Here is a 16,524-nt window from a genome sequence, read left to right as displayed (position 1 = left end):
GAGTCATTTTTCTCCACTGATTGAGACAACTATGTGATTTTTCTACTCAATTAGGTTTATTATATTTATCAACTTGAGTATGTGGAAAAGTCAACTTGAACATAGTGCATACTCTTTTTAATGAGTGTCTATATTCTGTCTGTAAGTGCCTTATTGACCATTTTCAATGTATCTCCAATAGGAATATTGACCTGCAGTTTTCTTTCCTGTTCTGTCTCTTTTTTTTTGTAAAAATAAGCAATCATTCTACAATATGTGTCTCATACTTGCACAGGGTGATGGATGACTCTGTATCATTCCCATTGTAGTATATGTGTTGCTGAACTGAGCATTCCCTCATTTTGGGGGTAAAAACATTGTAATATGTGTGTGTGCGTGTGCGTGTGCGTGTGTGTGTGTGTTTGTGTGTTATGCACATATAATTAGATAGATAAATATATACATATATTTATAGTGTTAAAATATATTTGGCAATTTTTCTATTGATAGACACTTGAGATGTTTGTGCCTCTGAAATATTGTGAAGGGTGTTTCAAGGTTCAGAAGTGTACAGATAGTTCTTCCATGTCTTCCTTTAATAGTTTAAAACATTGCACAGAAGTAAAATTGCTTGATCACATGACAACTTTTAACTTTTGATAAGTCAATAGAGTGATTTTCATAGCAATTACTATATTTTAGTATTTATCTTAATGAATATGAGATAACATTTGATATTTTTGTTTCTTAAGGATTGACAAGATACCCAAATTCTTCCAGAAGAGAGCTGGTCTCCCAAGAGTGCTGACACACCTGTGAGAACAAGTAAGACCAACACTTCTGCTCAAATTCCTGGCTCAAGAGGGACCCGACATGAGCCATCAGGACAGAGGAACGAAAGAACAGCTAGAGGATAGGATCCTTCCTGTTTCCATCTGCACCCAGAGCTGACCCTGTTCCACAGCTTTCCAAACTCTAATTTCTGCCCAAGAGAAGTGGTCTCCTAGGAGTGCTGACACACAGGTTTACAGGAAAAACAAGACAAAGTCAGAGATAGCAACCAGATGGTGAGAGGCAAGTACAAGAACATAAGCAAGAGAAACCAAGGCTACTTAACATCATCAGCAACCAGTTCTCCCACCAGAGCAAGCCCTGTATAACCCAACACACCTAAAAAGCCAGATTCTGATTTAAAATCACATCTCATGATGATTATAGAGGACTTTAAGAAGGACATAAATAACTCTCTTAAAGAAATACAGGAGAACACAGGTAAAAGAGTAGAAACCCTTAAAGAGGAAACACAAAGATCTCTTAAAGAATTGCAGGAAAAACAACCAAATACATGAAGGAATTGAACAAAACCATCCAGAATCTAAAAATGGGAATATAAACAATAAAGAAATCACAAACAGAGATAACTCTGGAGATAAAATCCTAGGAAAGAGATCAGGAATCATAGATGAAAGCATGAACAATAGAATACAAAAGATAGAAGAGAGAATCTTAGGTCCAGAAGATACCATAGAAAACATTGACAGAACTGTCAAAGAAAATACAAAATGCAAAAAGCTCCTAATCCAAAACATCCAGAAAATCCAGGACACAATGTAAAGAATAAATTTACTGAAAATAGGAATAGAAGAGAGCAAAGTTTCTCAACTTAAAAGACCAGTAAGTATCTTTAACAAAATTATGTAAGAAAACTTCCCTAAACTAAAGAAAGAGATGCCCATAAACATGCAATCACCCTACAGAACTCCAATAGATTGGAACAGAAAAGAAATTCCTCCTGTCACATAATTATCAAAATACCAAGTGCATAAAACAAAGAAAGAAAAAAATAAAGAAAAGCAGTAAGGAATAAAGGTCAAGTAACATATAAAGGAAGACCAACCAAATTACAAGAGAATTCTCACCAGAGTCTCGAAAAGCTAGAAGATTCTGGGCAGATGTCATAGAAACTCTAAGATAACACAAATGCCAGCCTAGGCTACTATATCCAGCAAAACTCTCATTTACTATAGATGGAGAAACCAATATATTTGATAATAAAACCAACTTTACACAATATTTTTCTATGCATCTAGCCCTACAAAGGATAATAGATTGAAAACTCCAACACAAGTAGGGAAACTAGACCCTCAAAAAAGTTAGAAATAATCTTCTTTCAACAAATCCAAAAGAAGATAGTTAAAAAAAAACACATAATTCCACCTCTATAAATGAAAATAACAAGAATCAACAATCACTCTTCCTTAGTATCTCTTACTATCAATGGACTCAATTTACCCAATACAAATACGTAAACTAACAGACTGGATACATAAAGAGGACCCAGTATTTTGCTGCATAGTGAAAATGTACTTCAGTAAAAATGATAGACATTAACTCAGTAGCTTTTCTATCCCAAAGAATAAGTGGGCTGAGAAAAAAATTAGGGAAACAACACCCTTCACAATAGTCACAAATAATATAAAGTATCTTGTTGTGGCTCTAACCAAACAATTGAAAGATATGTACTACAAGAACTTTAAGTCTCTGAGGAAAGAAATTAAAGAAGACCTCAAAAGATGGAAAGATCTCCAATGCCCATGTATTGGCAGGATTATAATAAAAATGGCCATGTTGCTGAAAACAATCTACAGATTCACTGCAATCCCCATCAAAATTCCTATTCAATTCTTCATAGAGTTAGAAAGAGCATTCTGAAATTCAATTGAAATAAAAAAATAATAATAATAATCCCAGGATAACAAAAACTATTCTCAACAATAAAAAACTTCTTGGGGAATTACTATCCCTGACCTCAAGTTGTACTTAGAGTAATGGTGACAAAAACTGCATGGTATTTGTACAGTGACAGGCAAGTAGATCAAAGGAATAGAATTGAAGACCCAGATATGAACCCACACACCTACAGTCACTTGAGCTTTGAAAAAGAAGCTAAAATTATCTATTGGGGAAAAAAAAGACAGCATTTTCAACAAATAGTGCTGGATCAACTGGAAGTCTACATGTAGAAGAATGCAAATTGATCCATTCTTATCTCCTTGTACAAAACTCAATCAAGTGGATCAAAAACCTCCACATAAAATTAGATACACTGAAAATAATAGAAGAGAAAGTGGTGAAGAGCCTTGGACACCTGTGCACAGCAGAAAATTTCCTGAACAGAACAACAATAGCTCTAAGATCAAGAATTGACAAAAAGGACCTCATAAAATTGCAAAGCTTCTGTAAGTCAAAGGGCATTGTCAAAAAGACTAAATGGCAACCACTAGATTAGGAAAATATCTTTACCAACCACCCTTAATCTGATAGAGGACAAATAGCCAATATATGCAAAGAACTCAAGAAGTTAGATTCCAGAGAACCAAATAACCCCATTTAAAAAAAAAATGGGTAACAGAGCTAAACAAAGAATTCTCAACTGATCGAGAAGCACCTAATGAAATGTTCAACATCCTTAGTCATCAGGGAAATAGAAATCAAAATGACCTTGAGATTCCACCTCACACCAGTTAGAATGGCTAAGGTCAAAAATTCAGGTGACAGAAGATGCTGGCTAGAATATGAAGAAAGAAGAGCACCCTACATTGCTGCTAGGAATGCAAGATCATCCAAACAATCTGGAAGATTATCTGAACAATCTGGACCAATCTGAAATTAGTTTGGTAGTTTCTCAGAAAATTGCCCATAGTACTACCTGAGGACCCAGCTATACCACTCCTGATCATATACCCAGACGATGCTTCAACATGTATTAAGGACTCATGCTCCACTATGTTCATAGCAGCCATATGTATAATATCCAGAATCTGGAAACACTCCAGATGTCCCTCAAGAGAAGAATAGGTACAAAAAATGTGGCACACTTACACAATGGAATACTACCAAGCTATTAAAAAAAACAATTTCATTAAATTCACAAGCAAATGGATGGATCTAGAAAATATCGTCCTGAATGAGGTAACTCAGTCACAAAAGAACACACATTGTATGTACTCACTGATAAAAGAATATTAGGCTAAGAGTGTGGAATTCTCGTGATACAACTCATGGATGACATGAGACAAGAGGAAGGAAGACTACTTAGAATGGATCCTACATAGAAGGGGGAACAAAATAATCAAGGGAAGTAGAGATTGGGAGGGATTGTGGAGGAAATGAAGAGGGGCAAGGGAAATAGAGTTTACAATCAGGTGTGGGAAGAGATGAAAGAGGTGTACAGAGGGTCAGGAAATTAAACAGAGTTTTATAGCAATGGGGATGGGAAATTTGGGGTAGCAACCAGAAAGTCCCAGATGCCAGAACAGCAAGAGCCTCCCAGGAACTCACAGGGATGACATTAGTTAAAATACCATAAAATAAAATAGATCATATCCAGAGGTTAGGCATGGCCCCCCTATTGAGGGATGAGGCCACCCACACATATTCAAATTTTTAACCCAGAATTGTTCCTGTCTAAAGGAAATACAGGGATAAAGAGTGGAGCAGCGTCTGAATGAAAAACCACCGAGAGACTGCCCCACCTGGAGATCCATCCTACATGCAGACACCAAACACAGACACTATTGCTGATTCCAAGAAGTGATTGTTGACAGGAGCCTGATACAGGTGTCTCCTGAGAGGCTCTGCCAGATCCTGACCAATCAGATGCAGATGTTCAGAGCTAACTATTGGACTGAGAACAGAGACCCTATTAGAGGAGTTAGGAAAAAGACTGAAGGAGCTGAAGGGGCCTTATCTGGCACTAACTGAAGAGGAGGCCCTTGGTCTTATGAAGACTTGATGCCACAGTGTAGAGGAATGCTAGGGCGGTAAGCCAGGAGTGGTTGGGTTGGGTAGTACCTCATAGAAACAGGGTAAGAGGGGAATGGATAGGGAGTTTGCAGAGAGGAACTGGGAAAGGGGATAACATTTTAAATGTAAATAAATAAAATTTCCAGTCAAAAACAAAAGAATTAAGGAATATATATTTTCTTTTCATATTTTAGCATAGTATTAAGCTTCTAGGTAATGTTTTATAAACTTAATGACAAAAATTATTCATTAAATGTATAATTATGTAGTGAAGGACTTTTTTACATATATTTAAACATAAAAGAAGACTACTTATAAACTTCAAAAAATATTCTGTTACAGTTACCACATTTTAAGTTTTATGTAGGACCAGAAGTTCTCAATGTGCATGATGAAGAAACAACACAGCAATATTCTTCTTTGTTATTTATTCCAAGTGGCTATTTCCATGCATCTCTAAGTGAGCTATGCATGCATGAGTTCTTAATTGAATCTGATATTACTTGCTAAACATGATGCAGACGATACCTGCTGTCTCCTTCAAGGAAGTTAAGAGTCACTGAAACAGAAGGCCTAAGGATTAAAATATATTTATGTTTCAGACATAATGTCCATGCTATAGACAAATTTATTTTAAATTTTTAAAAGCTATATTCTCTCAATAATCTATGTATTATTTAAAGGAATCTGAGGGTTATTTTAAGCACATGGCATTGGCTCTTATAATGGTGAGGCTCACTAGGTACACAGAGGGTTCATTTTTATGCATGTTTTATGCATAAATAAATTGAAACATGGAGATTATATCACATTCCAGCTGTTTCTTTGTAAACTGTATTGTACGGTCTATGCAATTCCCAGACAATAATAAACTTCCATCACCAGAGGTTGCACATGAACACAGCATGAAATGGATAGTAAACTAAAATACATATGCAAATTGCTTCAGTGTTTGCCATAGACAATGGTCCCCCAAAATGCCTCCCATCACACTTGCCATCAAATGGTTCCTAGGCTAGGAATGGAGTTCAATTATAAAAGATCAACTTAACAAGATTAAAGAAATTCACCAATAACTGATCAGCCTGCTCCTAGATCAGGTACTACTATGTTGCTCAAACCATTTTCCACTCTTTAAAAGGTCACACTAAATGTGATTCAAATGGTGTTCTCTTAAAGAGATTTCTTTTCAATTCATTAACCAGAAATGTCCTTCCTGGGTTTTCTTTAGAAGGAATACTGCAGGAAAAGATTGACATAGAAGACCAGACTTCATGTAAGAGGTTTCAAAGAGAAAAGAGATGTCTATAGACATAGAGAAAGTCATACACCAGCTATATATTGATGGTTTATGAAATAAATGGTATTGCTTAGCAGTCTGAGATGGTAGTTTAAAATGTATTAAGTAAATGTGCATATTGAGGTTTCAATGTGAGTGTTCCACATAATCATTTTTATTTTAGTTTTTTTTACATTTCTGTCATTACCCACATTCTTGTCCAACCTCCCACAGTTTCTTATCCCATCCCAACTACCCACTGTCTCCAGGAGGTTGTCCCCCATCAGGCCTCCCCACCCGCTGGGGTCTCAGGTCTCTCAAAGGATAGGCACATTTTCTCTTACTGAGACCTGGTCAGGCAGTCCTCTGGTGTATATGTGTCGGGGGCTAGGACATGTATGCTGCCTGGTTAGGGGCTTAGTTTCTGAGAGATCTCAGGAGTCTGCGTTAGGTGAGACTGCTGGTCTTCCTATGGACTGTCCTTTTGCTCAGCTTCTTTTAGCCATTCCATAATTCAAACTGTCTCAGTCATCTGCTTGTTGAGCCTCTTCAAGGACAGTCATGTTATACTCCTATCTGTAAGCTCATCATAGCATCAGCATTAGTGTATAGCCTTTGAGCCGCCTCTTGAAATGGATCCCAAGTTGGGTCTGTCACTGGATCTCCTTTCCCTCAGTCTCTTCTCCATTTTTGTCCTAGAAGTTCTTTTAGACAGGAACAATAAAGGTTCAGAGTTTGACTGTGAGATAGCAACCTCATCCCTCCAGTTGATGCCCTGTCTTTGTACTGGAAGTGTTCTCTACAAGTTCCTTCTCCCTACTGTTGGGCTTTTCATCTAAGATCCCTTCCTTTGAGTCCTGATAGTCTCTCACAAAAACAGATCTCTGGTACATTCTAGAAGATCTCCTCAACTCTCGCCCCGTGAGGTTGCATATTTCTACTTATTCTGCTGACCCTTAGGGCTTCTCTCCTGACCCCCCCCCCAAAAAAAACCCTGATCATGTTTCCCTTTTTTGCTACCCCTCCTCTCTGTCAATGAGGTCTTCTCCATCCCAAGAGGGATGGAATTGAATCATCCTCACTTGGGCCATTTGTCTTGTTAACTTCCTTGATTTCTAGAGAATGTGTATCCTGGGTATTCTGTACTTTCTTTTTTATTTTTGGTTTATATGCAATTATTTGTGAGTACACACCACGTGTGTCCTTTTGGGCCTGAATGATATTTTGTAATTCCATCTATTTGCCTGCAAAACTCATGATGTCCTCGTGCTTAATTAGCTGAATAGTATTCCATTGTGTATAGGAACCACATTTTCTGTACTCATTCTTCCATTGTGGGACATCTGGGTTGTTTCCAGCTTGATCTTCAAGTAGATCTATTTCCAATTTTCTGAGGAATCTCCAGACTGATTTCCAAGTTGGTTGTACCAGTTTGTAATCCCACCAACAATGGAGGAGTGTTTTTCTTTCTCCACATCCTCGCTAACATATACTGTTGGTTGAGTTTTTGATCTTTCCCATTCTGATTGGCCTAAGGTGAATTCTCAGGGTTGTTTTGATTTGCATTTCACTGATCACTAAGGACTTTGAAGATTTCTTTATGTGTTTCTCAGCCATTCCCGTTTCCTCTGTTTTGAATTCTTTTTTTAGCTCTATACCCCTTTTTTACGTTGGGCTTTTTTTTTTTTAATTTAGCTTCTTGAGTTCTTTATATTTTTAGGATATTAGCACTCTTTAGAGAGACAGTATCCAAAATAACAAAATCAGAAATGAAAAGGGAGACATAACAATAGAAACTGAGGAATTTAGTTTTACTTTACTGGGTTACTGAGAGGTGGGTCTGCCAACAACGGGGTGGTTATGACTATGAAGGAACTAGCGGCTTCAGGGAGTGAGAACCAGAGCTGGAATCACAGCTACTGGTCTGGTTGCTACTAGGGCATGCTAGAAAGAGTAGCTGGCAGGCAGAATCAGCTCTCAGGAGCTCCACCCCCGCGGGAGAGCCAGAGCCTGCTGCTGATGACACCCAGCTGGGATCAGGCAGCCTGCTAGTAGCTAACATTAGTGTGGGAACATGACGGCTAAGCTGGGAGCTAGCCAGAGGCTTCCATCCTAATAACTTCCATTACAACTCTGCAGGGACAGAGTTAACTAACCTGGACCCTTGGTTTCCCAGAATCTGAATCACCAACCAAAGAGTGAACACAGGCTAGAACTAGAAACTCTGCACATATGTAGCAGATTAGCAACATAGGTCCCCCCATATCTGGAGTAAGAGTTATCCCTGAGCCTGTTGGGTGCATGCCTGTGAATCCTGGACCTCTAAATTGACAGCCTTGTCTGGCCTCAGTGGGAGAGGATGTGCCTAGTTCTGCAGTAACTTGTTATGCTGGGAAATGGGTGGATTGGTTAAGGGTTGACATCCAGAGGGGGATTTCCCCTTCTCAACAGGAAAGGTGAAATGTGGGGGGACTTAAGTGAACGGGTCCTGGAAGGAAATGAAGAGATATTGGGTTGTAAAGTATATGAAATGGTTTGTACTTACTTGGCTCTGGGAGTGGCACTATTGGAAGGTGTGGCCTCATTGTAGTAGGTGTGTCACTGTGGGTGTAGGTTTTAAGAACCTCATCCTAGCTGTTTGGGAGCCAGTATTATGCTAACAGTTCTCAGATGAAGATGTAGAACTCTCAGTTCCTTCTGCCCTATGCCTGCCTGGATGCTGCCATGTTCCCACCTTGATGATTAATAGACTGAACTTCTGAACCTGTAAGCCAGATCCAATTAAATGGAGCTGCCAATTAAATGAGAGTTGCCTTGGTAATGGTATCTGTTCACAGCAGTAAAATTCTATGACAGTGAGCAAATAAATAAATTAAACAAACAAACAAACAAACAAACAAGCAAAAAAGAGCCAGCTATATTACTGCTGGCCATATACTCAAAGATATTCCACAATGCCACAAGAACACTTGCTCAACTATGTTCATAACAGTTTTAGTCATAATTGCTAGAAACAGGGTTCAACCAAGATGTCCCTAGACTGAAGAATGGATAAAATCTGGTTTACTTAAATCATGGAATACAGCTCTGCTATTAAGAACAATGACATTATGAAATTTGCAGGTAAATGGATAGAGGTAGGAAATATCCTGAGAGAGGTAACCCAGACACAAAATGACATGAATGGCTTGTACTCAGTTATAGGTGGATATAAGACATAAAGTGCAGGATATCCACACTACAGAAACTAAATAACAAGAAGATCCCCAGGGAGGATGCTTAAATCTCACTCAAAAGGGAAAATAAAATAGTCATATGAGGTGGACGGAGAGAGGAAAGTTAATGTAAGAGCATATGGGGAGAAGAAATGGGGTAGGAAGTGTGCAGAGGGAGAGGTGGAGATAGAGCACTGCTAGCGTGGAAGGAAATTTTGTGTAATGGTGCATATCTAGGACATGTCAGAGATTTGTATTGGGGAATTCTCCAGTAAGTGTCTGAGGGTGACTCTAGCTGGGACTCCTAGCAATGGGAAATAGAAAGGCTGAAGTGAGTACCTACTGTAGCCAGACAGGACTTCCAGTGGAGGGATAAAGATACCAATTCACCCATATAACCTTCCACCTAAAATTTGTCCTGGCTACAAGAAGTGCAGAGACAAAGATGGAGTAGAGAGTTAGTGAATGGGTAACAAGTAAGTGGCCTAACTTGAGACTCATCCCATGGGTGAACCAATCCCTTCAGGTTTGATACTTTGTTATGCTTGCAGACAGGAGCCTAGCATAACTATTGTCTCTGAGAGGCTCTACCCAGCAGTTGGCCAATATAGATTCAGTTATCCACAGCTGAACATTAAATGGAGGTTGGGGATTCTTATGGAAAAATTGGGGGGTAGGATTTTTGATCCGGATAGGATAGGAACTTCACAAGAAGACCAAAGTATCAAGTATCCTGGACCCTTAGCAGCTCACAGAAATTCAACCACCAACCAAATAGCATACATAGACTGGAAATAGGTCCCCTTCTTATATGTGCAGTTTGGTCTTCCTTTAGGTCCTCCAACAACTGAATAAGAGGCTACCTCATTTTTGCCAGCCTGGGAATCCTGTTTCCTAACTGAGCTGCCTTATCTTGCCTCAGTGGGAGAGGATGTGCTTAGTCCTGCAGTGACTTGATGTGTCAAGATGGGTTGAAAACCAAGGGGGCCTCCCTATTTATCAGAGGAAAAGGGAAGGGAAAGTGGAGGGAGGGGATGGGTAAGGGGGATACTGGGAAGAGAGCGGTAAAGCCTGGGATTAGGATGTAAAGTTGTTAGTAAACAAATAAATAAGTGGGAAATAAAAGAATGAATAAGTCATCTTCATCTCAGTCAAGAAAATATTGTAATATGAACAGATGAAAGAAAATTTTAAAAGTGGAATCAAATGCAAAATAACCCAATAAAGTTTACAAATCAGAAAAGAATAGTTCAGGACAAGATGTCCTTGCTATCAAACTCTACAATTTTCAATGATGAGCTCACACCAATGTTTTTCAAACCACTGTGTAATATAGAAAGGAGGACACTAGCAAACTCAGTGTACAACGTGCCATTACTCTGATATACAAAGAATAAATAGATAAAGGGGGAGAGATCCCTTCAGAAAGCTCAACTTTATTGGAGGAGGTAAATAGAGTTGATGCCTGCTGAGAGAACAAGAATAATCACTTTTTTAATAGACATGGACACTGGTAGTTTGTTAATGCCCCTGTATACTGCCACACATTCATATACATATGAGTAATAATAATTGGACTCAGTGTTATTAATATCAGAAAGAAAAAAATTAACAAGATATGATATTTGGGATGTGTCTACAATGAGTTGAAAAGAGATGGTTGCAGATGCATATAATCAATATACATTATGTAAATACATGAAATTTTCAAAGGATAAAATTCTTAGCTAATTAGTTAACTAATCCAGGAAAACAATACACTATAATTTCAAAACTAAAAAAAAATTATAGTGAATAAGAATGCTATATACCAATTTTTCTGATTAATTTAAATACAAAAGTTCTCAATGAAATTCTTGCCATTGCATTCAAGAACACATTGAAAAGTTCATACATTGTAACCAAGTTGGTCATATTAAAGAATGTGAATTAAAATACACCAACAAGGATTTCTAATTAAGCACTAAATAGGATTAAGTAAAGAGATTGTATGATCATTTTAACAGGCATAGAAACTTACTCCAATAGTTTTCAAAATTATGTATGGTAAAAGCACTGGAAAAAAAAGAACAAAAATAACATTCCTTAACATAATAAAGGCTATGCTCTGAAAACATACACAGCAAAATTCTAAATGGATAACAACTGAAGGTTCTTCCTATAAAATATAAAAAAGGTAAATGTACACACCTTCTGCATTCTTTATTAATATAGTGCCTGTGAAGTCTACAGAAAGAGCTTGGGTGTCATACCCTGTATCTCTCTTCCTTATTCCTTAGAGACAGATTATGTAATTGAATCTGGAGTTTGCAATTTTGGGTAGGCTGCCTGCCTATTGAAATCCTGACTGCACCCTTTGCTTAACACAGGGATTCTAAATGTTCGAGGGTATATCCATGTTTGACACAGGTGCTGAGAATTAAAACTTAACTGAAATAACACTAATTTTAAACTTATTACTTTTAGATATGACTAACAATATGATATAAAACCTTAAAACTACATAAAAGAATAAAATTGCTTATCTATTAATTGTCTTTACAAACCTCCAAGATTTATTTTATAATATACTAAGGAAATTGTATATTAATCACTATGTTTTGAATGAGAATTAGCATAAACATAAATTTAGCATGCATAAAAGGGGCAAGTTCTGACCTTTGCAAGTCTTTGTTCATTAGTTAACTAATTATGTATAGATCAGGAAACTGAGCATATATAAATAAAATTTCCCATCTTTCCCCTCATATTTTTAAGTAGTTCTATTATAGGTTTGAGTCAAGAGCTGTAGTGTGATGTACTTTTGCTTCAGTATATGCTGTGGACTGAGATGTGAGAACCCTATGTCTCATCATTGAAAGGTCATTTTAATAAATGATCAGAGAAAGCCTCCTTACCCCTACACAGCATGTCTCCCTCACAATCCAAATGAATCAGCACCACTGGTATTCATGTTTTTGTGGAAGCCGAGACACTCTGCAGTCTAATTTAAGATGTTATTAGTCCCATCATGCTATCACATTCACAAAATTATTCATGAGGACCCTACCAAATTATTCCATGAGCTTCCTCAATATCACATCAGCTAAGCTTCTGCAAGAGCCACTTATCCAGCTGAGAACAAACTGGTAGACAGGATTAGATGCAAGAGCTGAAGGAAGGCAAAGCCTTGCTAAATATGTAGTCTGTGCTCATCCTGTGCAAAGCATTATACACATGCCACACCATAAAATAATTATAGCTCTGCAAAACACAATGGTACTTTCCAAGTGAAAAATAAAACTATTTTGTCTGGAAAAAAAAAAGAAGCCAAAATTAAGTAACCGAGACCAAAGGGAGCTACAATTTAAATGCAAGGCAAAGGGGAATCAAGCATTTATTTCCTCAGGAAAGGCCAGGAGATTCTTCATGAATATCTACATTGATATTTCCCACATGGTGACCCATCTCCTCAGATCTTTCCATAAGAAGAGCAGGCCACATTACACTCAGGCACTTTGCCTTGCAATTTCAAGTTTGGTTTTGCAATTGGAAGTCTTTACTTTCTCTTTGCCAGTGATAGGCGTTTCACCAGAGTCAGAAAAATAAATCTTGGACTATGACTTATTCTTCTTTGTCACTGAGGATTGTGGGAATGAAATAGATCACTATTTCTCTGTTTGTTAATAGTAGTGATGCAGTTAAGTCAACACAGGGCCATGGTCTGGGCACATCCATTAATATCCAGATGTTCTTTTCCAAGAGAACTTAGTTCCAATCTGATCCATATGACAGTTATTTGATTATCAAAAAGTTAAAATGATCTTGCTGGGTGATTGGTTCCAAGACCTATTAGGAACATTTAGTGCTGAGCCAAGCAAGGACCAGGAACTGTCTCAGGTTACTAATTTCCTGAGAACAAGGCATTAGAAGAGTTAGATCTCCCATTTAAGATGTGGGGAAATGGTAGTTGCCAATAACTAAATCAGAATTTCCTGAGTATATAGTCTCTCATCTCTTTATACTGTAACTGCAATTGGTACCAACCTTGGTTACTTGGGTATGGAAAAATGTACTGTGTTAGATATTAACTGCTTGCTGAAGCTATGATTCCTATTTCTTGATACAGTTCATAGATTAGCAGGTAATCACAGGGATTGAGGGGGAGAACCAAGGGAAAAAAGTACAGTGCGCACATTGTTGTTGAATATTCGTAGAAGAGATTGTACATGAGAAAATGAGGAAATGAATGTAAAACATTTTCAAATGTGAAAAAAATACATGTATAAATAAAGGTTGCTTGAGTTGTCTCAGTGTCAGAGTGTATGAACTTCACCTCTTGGTCCAAATCTACTTTTACCTATTCTACGTATCCTCCTCCTGGTTCTGAACCAACTGGGGACTGGGTTCTAGCATTGACCTATGAAAGGAAGCCATTTATCAAATCATTATACTTCACTGTGTTTCTTTGACAACTTCTAAATTACCATAGTTTTCAAATCTTAGACTATTCTAGATTTTATTTCTTTTACTGTCCATGTAGCATTTATTTAATGTATATATAATGTATCATTTTTATTTCAGCAGTATCTGTATGGTGTTCTTCTGATAACACTTGTGTAAATAAGTAGAAACATTAGATGTTACCAAATATGTCTTTGTTCTCATAACAGGTATTTATGGGAACAACAAGTTGAAACATTTATATCCTTGAAGTAGACTCCATAAGATTTAGGATTGTAGACAACTTACAATATTCAGAAAATTTATGAAATTGACAGGTTTCTCAAAGTCCATTTCTTCTCCAAATATGATAATTATTTTTCATCAACTTGATGCAGGCTAGAACCACCTGGGGAGATATAACTTCTATTGAAAAATTGCTTCTGTCATATTCATCTGTAAGCCTGTGTGCAAAGCATTTCATTGATTGATTAGAAGGAGGAGCCAGGCCACTGTTGATGGCCACATTTCAAGTCACATGACCTGGCTATATACAAAAAGTATATGAACAAGCCAGGAACCTGTTTTTCTCCTCCAAGTCCTGTGCTTTAGTTCTTGCCCTCCAGGTTCTTGCCTTAAAATTTTACCCTGACTTTGGACCTATTTGCACCCTTTCTTCTCCAAGTTGCTTTTGGTCAGTGTTTTACCAGAAGAATACAAAGCAAAGTAGACCACTAAAACTCTATAAGAAGTAATGGCTACTGAAGAGAAAATATTTTTCAACCTGTTAAGCTACTGTTAAGTTTTATAGAGAGCTCCTGGCTCATGACAATCCTGGGGTAGGCTTTCAGTGATGCTGAAGTCTCTGAGTCATCTATGTCTTTGTAAGCAATCACACTTTATACTTCTATAAGTAATCACAGTAAACTCATTGACTCATGTTGTACTTGTGTTGAATATTCTCTTGGCTCTTTGGTCAATGCCCTGTGATCAAAGTGAGTCATACTTGTTCTGGTCTTCCCAGAAAAGTCAAACAATGAACCCCACTGGTAAGTTATAGTCCATGAAATGGAGTTCTCAATAACCTCTTTCATATGACCCTTCCAAGAACTATGAACCAGATCCAACATCTCAGTGTATCCTATCCCCACCCCTACATACTTCTCCTTGGTCATGCTGAACTCTAGGGCATAACTGTCATCTTTTAATATAGGTTGACCAGATCTAGGTCTCATCACACTCATTGGAGAACAGTGCTTTAAAATCATAGGAAGAGATATAAATATTGACTCATGATTGTACCACTTGTGTAAAGATTATAAGTTTTGAGAAAAAATCACATAGGAAAGTTTGAAAAGTGTTCAGCATGTTTATACTGGGCTTAGGAATTCTTTGATGACTAGACGGAAAAATCCATTGGATATTAAAAGATATCTGTAATATTGGTATCAGAGATTGATCAGTTGGTAAAGTACTTGCAGTAAAAGCATGACTATCTGAATTTGGTTAACCTACCTCAGCATGTTAAGTAAGATGCAGCATTATCCAACATTTGGGACACAGATTCATGGATACCAGGACTTGTTAGCCAGGCATATTAGACAAATGTGTGAGCTACAAATTACATGAGAGGCCATGTCTATCTTAGAGTTGCTATGTCTGTGATAAAACACCATGACTAGAGCAACGTGAAAAGAAAAGGGTTTATTTTGCTCCTAGATCCATATAACAGTTTATTATCAAAAGCAGTGAGAGTAAGAACCTAGCAAGAAAAGAAATTGGAGGCAGGAACTAATGCAGAAGTCATGGCGGAGTGCAGCTTACAGGCTTGCTACTCATGGAGTGCTTTCTTTTACAGCCCAGGACTACCATCCTAGGGGTGGCAACACTCAAAATATTCTAGGTGATCCTTCATCAATTACTAGTTAAGGAAATATTCTGTAAGCCTGCCTACAGCCTTATTTTATAAAGCCATTTTCTCAATAGAAAACTCTAGCTTGTGTCAAGTTGACATAAAACTAGCCAGAACACTGCCTCAAAATATAAAGTGGATATCCATTAAGGAAGTTATCTCTATGTTGACTTTCAGCCTCCACACATATGCACAAATATGTGAAAGTAGCTATGACATGCACACGTAAGGACTGCCATTATCCTATAAAATAAATTATAGCATTTACATTTAATTTTTCAGATAATAAAGCATAATAAAATAATAGTTATATGTATTTGAATAAAGGTACTTTAATAGCACTCTCCGCAGAATAGTTGTCATACATATGTACATATTTGTGTAAACACTACACATCATACTAGTAATATAGCTAATTAATATACTCTTTATTATATAATATGTTTATACACATATAAAAAGCTACCTAAATATTAAATATATATAATCCCTCCATCAGTCTATTTACTATCTTTCCCCATATAATCCATAGGGAATGACAAAAGGATTGTTTCTATTTCATGTACAATATATATTGCAAGGCTACAAAATTTAATTTGTATCATAAGGGAAGCTGATGATAATTCAACAATAATACTAGCTTTAAATATATCAATTTTTAGTTAAACCCCCATTAACAACCTCATTCAATACTAGACCTCAATTATGGATGTTTTGCCGAAGTTAACTCATTTAAGGCATTGGCAGTAAGATATAATCTGAAGATTACATAATAAAAAACCATTGTGTCTTTTAAAAGCAACCATTTATTTTGTCTATGGCCAATCTAATGACATTCATTGTTATTATCATTTACCTATGGGTAGTAGTGTTTTCATTTTCTATCTCTCTCCCCCCCTCTCTCCCACTCC

Source organism: Grammomys surdaster, unplaced genomic scaffold, assembly GCF_004785775.1.
Source record: "Grammomys surdaster isolate TR1022 unplaced genomic scaffold, NIH_TR_1.0 125973, whole genome shotgun sequence".
In the NCBI taxonomy this organism is placed as follows: Eukaryota; Metazoa; Chordata; class Mammalia; order Rodentia; family Muridae; genus Grammomys; species Grammomys surdaster.
Note: the sequence above shows the minus strand (reverse complement) of the source record.